The 11,381-nt window shown below is 38.9% G+C and overlaps 1 long non-coding RNA gene across 1 annotated transcript; it reads left to right on the top strand.

Annotated features, from left to right (window-relative positions):
• Positions 1-7,169: 7,169 nt before the first annotated feature.
• On the top strand, positions 7,170-10,638 carry LOC134856876 (uncharacterized). Its single transcript, XR_010164857.1, has 3 exons — positions 7,170-7,225; positions 9,795-9,997; positions 10,543-10,638. It is a non-coding gene; the product is annotated as an uncharacterized LOC134856876 (long non-coding RNA).
• Positions 10,639-11,381: the final 743 nt, after the last annotated feature.

Raw genomic sequence — 11,381 nt, 5'->3', positions numbered from 1 at the left:
GGTCAAAAGAGAGTCGACAAAAAGTATGGTGAAACTGTCGAACAGAACAACAATTCGAATACAAAGTGTGGTCAAAAGAGAGTCGACAAAAAGTATGGTGAAACTGTCGAACAGAACAACAATTCGAATACAAAGTGTGGTCAAAAGAGAGTCGACAAAAAGTATGGTGAAACTGTCGAACAGAACAACAATTCGAATACAAAGTGTGGTCAAAAGAGAGTCGAGCACGCGGTCGACAAAAAGTATGGTGAAACTGTCGAACAGAACAACAATTCGAATACAAAGTGTGGTCAAAAGAGAGTCGACAAAAAGTATGGTGAAACTGTCGAACAGAACAACAATTCGAATACAAAGTGTGGTCAAAAGAGAGTCGACAAAAAGTATGGTGAAACTGTCGAACAGAACAACAATTCGAATACAAAGTGTGGTCAAAAGAGAGTCGACAAAAAGTATGGTGAAACTGTCGAACAGAACAACAATTCGAATACAAAGTGTGGTCAAAAGAGAGTCGACAAAAAGTATGGTGAAACTGTCGAACAGAACAACAATTCGAACACAAAGTGTGGTCAAAAGAGAGTCGAGCACGCGGTCGACAAAAAGTATGGTGAAACTGTCGAACAGAACACCAATTCGAATACAAAGTGTGGTCAAAAGAGAGTCGACAAAAAGTATGGTGAAACTGTCGAACAGAACAACAATTCGAATACTAAGTGTGGTCAAAAGAGAGTCGACAAAAAGTATGGTGAAACTGTCGAACAGAACAACAATTCGAATACAAAGTGTGGTCAAAAGAGAGTCGAGCACGCGGTCGACAAAAAGTATGGTGAAACTGTCGAACAGAACAACAATTCGAATACAAAGTGTGGTCAAAAGAGAGTCGACAAAAAGTATGGTGAAACTGTCGAACAGAACAACAATTCGAATACAAAGTGTGGTCAAAAGAGAGTCGACAAAAAGTATGGTGAAACTGTCGAACAGAACAACAATTCGAATACAAAGTGTGGTCAAAAGAGAGTCGAGCACGCGGTCGACAAAAACTATGGTGAAACTGTCGAACAGAACAACAATTCGAATACAAAGTGTGGTCAAAAGAGAGTCGACAAAAAGTATGGTGAAACTGTCGAACAGAACAACAATTCGAATACAAAGTGTGGTCAAAAGAGAGTCGACAAAAAGTATGGTGAAACTGTCGAACAGAACAACAATTCGAATACAAAGTGTGATCAAAAGAGAGTCGACAAAAAGTATGGTGAAACTGTCGAACAGAACAACAATTCGAATACAAAGTGTGGTCAAAAGAGAGTCGACAAAAGGTATGGTGAAACTGTCGAACAGAACAACAATTCGAATACAAAGTGTGGTCAAAAGAGAGTCGACAAAAAGTATGGTGAAACTGTCGAACAGAACAACAATTCGAATACAAAGTGTGGTCAAAAGAGAGTCGACAAAAAGTATGGTGAAACTGTCGAACAGAACAACAATTCGAATACAAAGTGTGGTCAAAAGAGAGTCGACAAAAAGTATGGTGAAACTGTCGAACAGAACAACAATTCGAATACAAAGTGTGGTCAAAAGAGAGTCGACAAAAAGTATGGTGAAACTATCGAACAGAACAACAATTCGAATACAAAGTGTGGTCAAAAGAGAGTCGACAAAAAGTATGGTGAAACTGTCGAACAGAACAACAATTCGAATACAAAGTGTGGTCAAAAGAGAGTCGACAAAAAGTATGGTGAAACTGTCGAACAGAACAACAATTCGAATACAAAGTGTGGTCAAAAGAGAGTCGAGCACGCGGTCGACAAAAAGTATGGTGAAACTGTCGAACAGAACAACAATTCGAATACAAAGTGTGGTCAAAAGAGAGTCGACAAAAAGTATGGTGAAACTGTCGAACAGAACAACAATTCGAATACAAAGTGTGGTCAAAAGAGAGTCGACAAAAAGTATGGTGAAACTGTCGAACAGAACAACAATTCGAATACAAAGTGTGGTCAAAAGAGAGTCGACAAAAAGTATGGTGAAACTGTCGAACAGAACAACAATTCGAATACAAAGTGTGGTCAAAAGAGAGTCGACAAAAAGTATGGTGAAACTGTCGAACAGAACAACAATTCGAATACAAAGTGTGGTCAAAAGAGAGTCGACAAAAAGTATGGTGAAACTGTCGAACAGAACAACAATTCGAATACAAAGTGTGGTCAAAAGAGAGTCGAGCACGCGGTCGACAAAAAGTATGGTGAAACTGTCGAACAGAACAACAATTCGAATACAAAGTGTGGTCAAAAGAGAGTCGACAAAAAGTATGGTGAAACTGTCGAACAGAACAACAATTCGAATACAAAGTGTGGTCAAAAGAGAGTCGACAAAAAGTATGGTGAAACTGTCGAACAGAACAACAATTCGAATACAAAGTGTGGTCAAAAGAGAGTCGACAAAAAGTATGGTGAAACTGTCGAACAGAACAACAATTCGAATACAAAGTGTGGTCAAAAGAGAGTCGACAAAAAGTATGGTGAAACTGTCGAACAGAACAACAATTCGAATACAAAGTGTGGTCAAAAGAGAGTCGACAAAAAGTATGGTGAAACTGTCGAACAGAACAACAATTCGCTTACAAAGTGTGGTCAAAACATGGCCGAACTGTCTCGAAATATAGTGGAACTCAAAAAATGGGCTGCACATGATCTTGGACAAAAGTCCGAGAAGCAATGTTATGCCTAAAAAGTAACTAATAATGAAGTTTTGATGTACTACATTTAAGATTTTTCTCACATCCAATTTGAAAAATCTGATTAATCAAAAAATATGTTTACACTATGTCAGAAAAAAAACTTTCAAGATATTATACTATTTGGTGGTGAAAAACATCAATTTTGTCATTTTTTATTTGCATACATTAAACAAGAAAGATTAATGGTCGAAACATATCATGCTTGTGTCGATCACAGTCGGACACTTTTTTCCTCCGGTCGAAAAATAGCCAGTTTGGGTCGAGCTCAGTCGAACTTATTTTTGCTTCAGCCGAGTACTTAGAAACATAGCTTTTTTGGGTCAAGTCGGTGAAAAAATAGTACTCTTGGGTTGAATACAGTTGAACAATCTTTTCCTTCGGTCGAGTCGGTCAAAACAGCCAGATTGGGTCGAGTCCGTCGAAACATCGTCATTTTTGGTCGAGATGGTGAAAAACTTGTTTCTCCTCGATTGGAAACAATATAGCAGTAACATATCAAACTCTGGTGTTGAAGGAATCAATCACTTACTCTTTAAAGCAAGCACATTCGCAATTGTACCTGTTAAAAAAACTCCAAATGAATTATATTTGAAGTTATGAAACGTTCTGTCGTATCTTGATATGAGGGTTAATTTCCAATTATATACAGATGAATTTAAGCTTAGTAATTAATAATAGCCTAAAATTACTGTTTGTTGGAGCGAGCAACGTACAACAGAGTATATGAATCATTGAAGTTTACCTTTTTATAATCAAACAATTTGGTTTGCAAAGATAATTTATCCTTTAATGATTTGCTACTTTTTGACTCCATTGAAACAATTTGTTTTTGAAGGTATTTGTTTTTTATTACATACGGCGTTCCCTCGGTGACTTACTACGGTAGAAACTCTATTACTTAAATTGAAGCAGAAGTAGATGACCAAAATTGGACTGCTAACCTAAGTTCTCATCTATTTTCAGCTTTTATTTTTATAAGTTAACAGCTTCTTGCTATTTGTAATTTATGTATATTTTAGTGAAGCAATTAGTTTGAATTTGCATTTTTTGAATTAACTTTGTCGCCCTTAGATATGTCTGTCATTTCAGTGTCACTTGACTACGCACCTCGCACTTCGTCATCTAGTGTATTTGAGTGCCAAAACAGTTGTTATTGATTGAATACCAATTATTGTTTGGGAGAAAATAAATATTTAAAAAATTGTGTTAACCATGGTTTTTCATGGCGCAGCAAGCAGTACGCGGCGCGGGAACCAGAAAAGAAAACACTCGGGATTACGGAGTTTTGAACGAATAAGTGCACTGAGGTACTAATGCCGTGGGAACACGGAATAACTCGATTCACCTGGGGGGAGGGGGTGTGACATGGGGGCAAAACATATAATTATTCCTAACTCAGTTTATTTTACAAAAAAAATGAAAGAGGCAGGATCTGCGACTTGACCGACGGAGGCACTTGGAAAAATTAGAATCGGTGCTAAAAAATGTATCTCTCAAACTTATGCTTATTATTGGGTGAACGTGGAAAAAATGAATTGCATAACCGAACGTCCCGCTGAGGTATTGCAACGACGAGATATCCGACGGTATTAGACGAATTTGAGGAGGTGTTTAAGAAAGATCGATATGAATTTTTCGAGACGTACCAGTTAATTTCAAGAAAGCAGCGAGGAGGCAAGATGCTAGAAATGTTTCATGAAGTACTTAGTGGGATGGCGCCGCGATGTAATCTGGCGAGACTGGAGAGAAGTGTTTTAACTGAAGTATTTCATTGTTATCATGAACAAAAAAAGGCGCAAACGGAACTTTGCAAATCGAACAAAACACCAGACAAAGTTTACCATTAGAAGATAAAAACGCAAAGAGTGAGAAGGTGGCGGGCAGCGGGATAGCGACAGGATTGGCGGGGCATTGAAAGATAAAACAGAGTCGGTAGGCGCTATTTGGGGGAGGGGGTATCTTCGCCTATTCCAACGGGTGGCAGTGGTTCTTTCAGGGGAACGGGTTGCGGCGAGTCCGACCGCAAATGTTTAAACTGCGATCAGAGTGGAATTATACTGAGGAGTAAGGGGGAGTCCGTGTGGGTACCATTCACGAGAGTAACGGCAAAGGAGGAAACTTCCAAGATTACGACGATATCTTATCACAGCATGCGAATTTATCCATCCAGCAACCCTGTATGACGACTGGCAGGAGCATTTCAGCGAGGAGTTTAGTAATTAATTTAATAGGATGGGGCGAAATCGTCATTAAAAAGTACAGGCAGGTTTGTTTCAGAAATTAACCCCATTACAAAAAAAAGTGGGCCGATTCCGATTTCTCTCCAGGAATAGAAGGATAGGGAAATTGACAAACTAATACAATAGGGCCTTATCAAAACCATTTGGAAGAGTGCTCGTACAAATATATTATGTCGCTAATCGGTTACACTAGATGAAGTCAAAATAGCATCTGTTCTTAGAAAGAGTGGAGTGGAGTGGCCGAAAACAAAGCAGCACGCCTAAAACGTCTATTCCTAAGTGTAAGCCGAGACCTAAAGGTATCCCTGAATTGAAGCCCAACCGGCGGTGGTAAGGCCCAACGCGAGAATTGAGCGGCGAGCGCGATCTAATTTTAATATATGCCCTACATTTGTAGAGGGAAACGTAATGCATGTCTGACTTAGTACAGCAGTTAGTTTGAGTTTGAATTGTTGAGTTGTTATTGTCGCCTTTGGAGTTGTCTGTCACTTCGGTGCCAGTTGATTGAGTACCTGCCTATTCGTCATCTAGTGTCTTTGAGAGCTAAAACAGTTGTTGATTGAATACCGACTATAGTTGGAGATAATTTATATTGTTAAATAAACGTGTTGATCATTTTTTTTGTCATAATTAACCGAGAAGACAAGAAGTATAGAAAACGTTACATGAAAAATTGGAAATTTTTGGTCTTATCAGGTGACTAAGATTAAAAAACTGCGCTACTTGCACAGAAACTGGTTTCTATTTTTGACAAAATCTGGCTTGGGCTGATAAATCCTTTTTTTTTTAATCATGAACTTTATCAGTGTTCGATTTTCAACAAGAAGAATTGGATTGAAATTAGGTATGATATTGTGTTGTATTTCGCCTATTCTGGGTTTTTCAATCCATAGTGAATATGTATAGCTGATTGTTGCTTAGTCATCGCTTGAAGACAAGGAAACTTTTCCAAACGACACAAGTGAGCAAATTAAGTTTGAAGCATTTAAAAAATCTATTTTCACTTAAAAAGTTGTTTAATTAATTTTTGTTAAGGAGCCTGTGAATTAAATTAAAAATGCAGTGGAATAAAAAGTGAAAATAAAGCTTCAAAATTTGGAGCTCAGTCTCTCCTCAAACTTCTGACAAAATACCTGAAAAAGGAGGAAAAACGCAGAAAACATTTTATAGACGCTGACATAATTTTGGAATCGGAATTTTTACTAAAAGGGGGTTCATTATTATACCACAATTGACATTTTACGTGCTGTTTTGTTACAGGTGCTCAAAATTGGCTGCTAATTCCAGCCGCTGTCTAGGAGAGTGGTAGGGAAAATAAATTGCGAGTATGTTTTTTACCAGGGTAGTGACACGCTTGCTTTCTACGCGGCCAACCGACCCTTAATCGCGCGAGTGTCTGTGCCCGTCAAAAAAGTGTGCATCTATATTCCACAGTTCCTAAGGAAGTACGAAACGAGTCCGGTTGTCAGGACAGACCTGGTGCTGATCGAGATCGAGTCCCGCTTCAAGGAGTTCCGCTTCCAGCTGCTGTCGTCGCCCTGTACCATTTTGTTGCCGAGAGAGGAGAAGGAGTCGTCGGCGGTCGACGTTCTGAAACCCCCGAGAGTAGCGATGACCAGCATGGCAAGTGCGAGGAACAGGTGTGTTGTTTCGCTTTCCTCTCCATTTCTAAGCTAATTGAAGCAGTGAATGACTTAAAGATCTGCAAAAATTTTTGATCCGGAACCGCTGAAAATTACAGACAATGTCAATTTTTGAGAAACTGTGCCCATTTGATGGCCATTTTGGAAAGTTTTGAGAAAACCAACGGGTTGGTGACAACGTGGATTTCTTGCGAAGAGACGGAGGCAACTGCCCCCAGACCAAGCTTTGAATAGAAGTACCTCAATTATTGCTCTCAAATATGAATAAGAAGAAAAAAAATGAATATAATCTCAAATAAGAATCAGAAAAAGTGATTCGAGGCCTTGAGGAACTACGGCGCATCGTATAATTTTCACCCGTCCAAGAGTACAGACAAAATATAGCCCAGTCCTACTTGCTTAGGGCAATTTTGTCTGGTAAGTCGAGCAGTCTTCTAAGAGGAGGAAGTGTGAGGGGAGTGCTAGGCGAGAACCACTTTGCAATGGGAGGAAGTGCAGGCACTCGTAGTGGCACGGGGGGAGGGGCAGGGGCAGGGGCAGGGGGAGGGGGAGACCGTTTTGGAGACAAGAACCGTCTGACGTTGGCGGGACTGCAGCTGAGACTACAGGTGAACAGCCATCCCTCAGCACAATGCAACCTCTCTGAGTGGAGTTGTGTTTGCGAGGAGGCAGATTACTTATTTGAACAAAGTGAGGAATACTTATGCTTGGGGTAGTTTTTTATTCAGACCAATTTCCTAAGAAACCTGGATTTTCGTGATCCCAGCGGAAAACTCGGGCCGAGGTTGCGGTTTTATATTCAGTCTACATAAACTAAATCGATCAGCGCTGGGGCTGAAAATCTATAGTTGCTACGCAGGTCAATGTCTGAACATAAGCCTCTGAACGTCACCATTATACTAATCTGAATCTATGGTCGCGTCGCGCTGAAAGAAGTTTATTTAATTTACACTGCTCGCTTAATACTTCAATCCTGAATATAGTTCAAGTTCAATTCATTTGCGCAAAAAGAGAAAGGTCCTACTATGTTGGCTTTTCTGACAGCTGCAAGCGCAAGCCGCAATGTTGAAGAATGTTCTATCCAGCATTCTAAACAAGACTGCTCATATATCAGGGCAATAGTCTAGGGTCTTTTCTGCTATACTCCCATATTTATCAAATTATTAATATGGCTTCTGTTTTTAAGTGCAATGAACGCACTGAGGACTTTTCTATAGGAGTAGCTGTTTTTTTTTTTTTCAGGGAAAAGTCTAAAAACTACAGATGTGCATTGATACGCATTGATGCACTCGTGTATATATGCACTTTTTCAGTTCTGCTGAAAGTGACGTAAATATCACTCTTCAAAGACGAACTTGGAAATGGCGCGAAAAAAACGTGAACGATTTTTATACCCGTAACCAATGGAGGCTGTTTTTCTAGATGGAAATTTTATGAAGTTTATCTAATCTAGTTTTCTCGCATTTTCCGTGCTCAAGTGATCCATTTCTTTTCTAGTTTAGAAATAAACAGTTTTCTGGAAAGAACTAACCAGAAATCAGTTCACTGCTCAACCGAAACGAGATAGACATGCTTCGAGTGTACCCAATAACAGTAGGATTACAATGCAAACTTACATTTGTTATAACAAGTTTTATTTTGCTATAACTAGACACATTCAGCAAGGGCTGTAGCATATTGGATAGAGTAAATGTTTAGAAATTAGAAGGGCTGGACTTCGAGCCCAATCAATAGATTTTTTCGAGCTAGAAATTGGCTAGATTTAGCTAATTTTGGATCAGAATTAGGATGAGAAATAAAGAAGTTAAAGAAATTCCCTGCTTTATTTAAATATTTCGAAAAGAGTTTTTGACCAGAAATTAGATTAGATACAAAGTATTTTAGGTCAGAAATAAAGAATTTTCTCGGTGTGGGTAGTTTCGAAATTTAAATTTAAATTTTAGATTTCCAGCGGAATTAAAACTTTATCTGTTGATCCAGTTTTCTCAAGTCTGGTTAAAGCTATCGAAAAAAGTCTCTCTTCGAATCGCTCTACAAATTCAATTCAACAAAATCAGTATTTTTTAATGGTTAACTACGCTTAAGTAATGTTTTAAGGTCGTATGTAATGTTTGTTGGTAATTGAAGTTTTGACAAACTATGAAATTTGGGCTGATAGTCCTGAAATCAGGGGTGGATTTATGGGGGAATAACGCTCTTCTGCTAGATATTCATTCTGCTATTGATGCTAGTTGTTCATTCTATACTCGTTTTCGGATTTCCTAGATATCCTTTTTAGATATAGTTCTGAATTAATCACGCTAGAAATAGTTTATTTGAGTGCAGAAAAAAATGCGGATTCCGCTTCTTTTTTTATGAATATGCTGTTAAAGTTGCGCAATCTGCTTACAAAACTGCGGAAACCAATTATAATAGCGGAGTTTTGCAATACTCGCTCGTTGCAGAATCCGCGACAGATTCATTTTGCCGACTAATTATAAGCTACTAGATATTTCTGCGCTGAATCCATGAATATTTCACAAGAGCAGACCACTTAAAGTTTGAAATATGTCTAAAGGTTTTTCTCTGGACTCCAGTAACATACATACATCAAAAGGTTCGCGTATACAGTTAACAGTTGGGCCTCGTAATGTTGGAAAATGGAAAAGAGAGTGTGTGTATGTATGGATTACGTTTCAAATGGCTAAGTTCACAAAAGACATAAAAAAGAAGATTTTCCCAAATAGTATAAACTTCATGGGTAACTTCCCAAATCACATAATTCTCAATTGACTTGTAAACAAAATTTTTCCCAAATGGCATAAGTTTCAAGGTTTCATTGTAATTCTACCGTTATCAATTTATCATTTTAACATTTTGTCATGAAGGAAAACACGTGAACAAGATTTGGAATTAATTGCCTCCAGACAAATGTGAAGCCACAAGTTTGTCGGAAAAGTTGCCCATCATAAGCTTATCAATAACCCAATCTTATGCTTTTCGCTTTTGAAAAAAAAACCTACAATTTTTAAAATAAATTTTCAATCAACATTTGAATTGACAACTTGACTAATTTTTTGTTTTATTGTTCACGAAAAACTTGTTCTCGATTTTTTAAAGCATTTATTGCATGAAAGTTATGCCATTTGGGAATTTTTAACTTTTATGCCATTTGGTAATTATGCCGTTTGTATGTAGGGCTACTCTAACACATTGGAGGGTGGACAGAGAGGGAGTGTTGTGGAGTACGCGTGGCTGACGGAGCTGAAGTTTCTGCCGCTGAGGGGCAATGGGTCAGTGGGACAACTGATGTCCCTGCTGGACGCCATCCACTCCCAGGTGTCTCTGCTGGCCATGGATCCCACCAGCCTACTACACACTGCACTGTTTGACTGCGGAAGGTGAAATAAACAGGAGCACCTCTAAGTGCACACCGTTAATCTGGATGCTAGATGGGATGAGACGCACTTTTACGCTTCAAGTTGAAACTAAATAGCTCCATAGTGACCGCTGGAAAAGACTGAGAAATAGATATGAAAAAGTGCTGATTGGGGACTTTTTGTGCGTCTAGAGGACGAACGAGTGGTAAAAGAGATGTGAATCCCACCGGCCTAAATCTCATATGCATATGTCGATGATTTCAAATAGAGCGATGCGATTGATTATGCGATTACGACACGTGACTTGAAAGAAAAAATCATTCTGAATAAAGTGTACTAACTAATTCGGTGGTCAAATTCCGAGACTTATTGCGATAAGAACGGTGCAACCCAAATTGGGCAATTTTTCGAAAACATTTAGGACTTTCTCCTCTGGGCCTGTGTGTAGTCATTCAATAACTAAGTACGCTGCCATATACCAACAATTGAGCTTTTAGAACATGTGACCGCAGGTTAGTGTTATTCATTTCGAGTGTGTTTCATTTGTGTATGTTTTATTCGTTTAGGCACTGTGTGCATCTGCAGAAAAAAGACAGCTGTCTATTCAACTCCACCTTGGCTGTCGGTGGCGAAGAGAACGGTGCCGGTGCGCCAGCCGGAGGAGGGGGAGAGGGAGGGGCAGGGGGCGTGGCGGGTGATGGGAGTGGAGTGTGCATGAGCACAGAGAGTGCCAAGTACAGGATGGTGCGAATACATGTGGACCAGGTGGACGTGAACTTGTTGGAGCCAGACATACTCACCAACATCAATGTGAATTGAACCACACAAATAGATTTAATCTCCCTTATGCTATCTATCCAAATTTCGATTCACTTGGACTTGTTGGAGCCAGACATACTCACCAACATCAATGTGAATTGAACCACACAAATAGATTTAATCTCCCTTATGCTATCTATCCAAATTTCGATTCACTTGAATTTGTTGGAGCCAGACAAACTCACCAACATCAATGTGAATTGAACCACAAAAAAAAATATTTAATCTCCAGTATGCTATCTATTCAAATTTCGATTCACTTGGACTTGTTGGAGCCAGAAAAACTCACCAACATCAATGTGTGAATTGAACCACAAAAAAAGGCTTAATCTCCACTATGCTATCTATTTAAATTTCGATTCATTTGGACTTGTTGGAGCCAGATAAACTCACCAACATCAATGTGTGAATTGAACCACAAAAAAAGGTTTAATCTCCACTTTGCTATCTATTCAAATTTCGATTCACTTGGACTTGTTGGAGCCAGATAAACTCACCAACATCAATGTGTGAATTGAACCACAAAAAAAGGTTTAATCTCCACTTTGCTATCTATTCAAATTTCGATTCACTTGGACTTGTTGGA

Source organism: Symsagittifera roscoffensis, chromosome 1 (genome assembly GCF_963678635.1).
Source record: "Symsagittifera roscoffensis chromosome 1, txSymRosc1.1, whole genome shotgun sequence".
Taxonomy (NCBI): domain Eukaryota; kingdom Metazoa; phylum Xenacoelomorpha; order Acoela; family Convolutidae; genus Symsagittifera; species Symsagittifera roscoffensis.
Note: the sequence above shows the minus strand (reverse complement) of the source record. Positions and strands in the feature narration are given on the sequence as shown.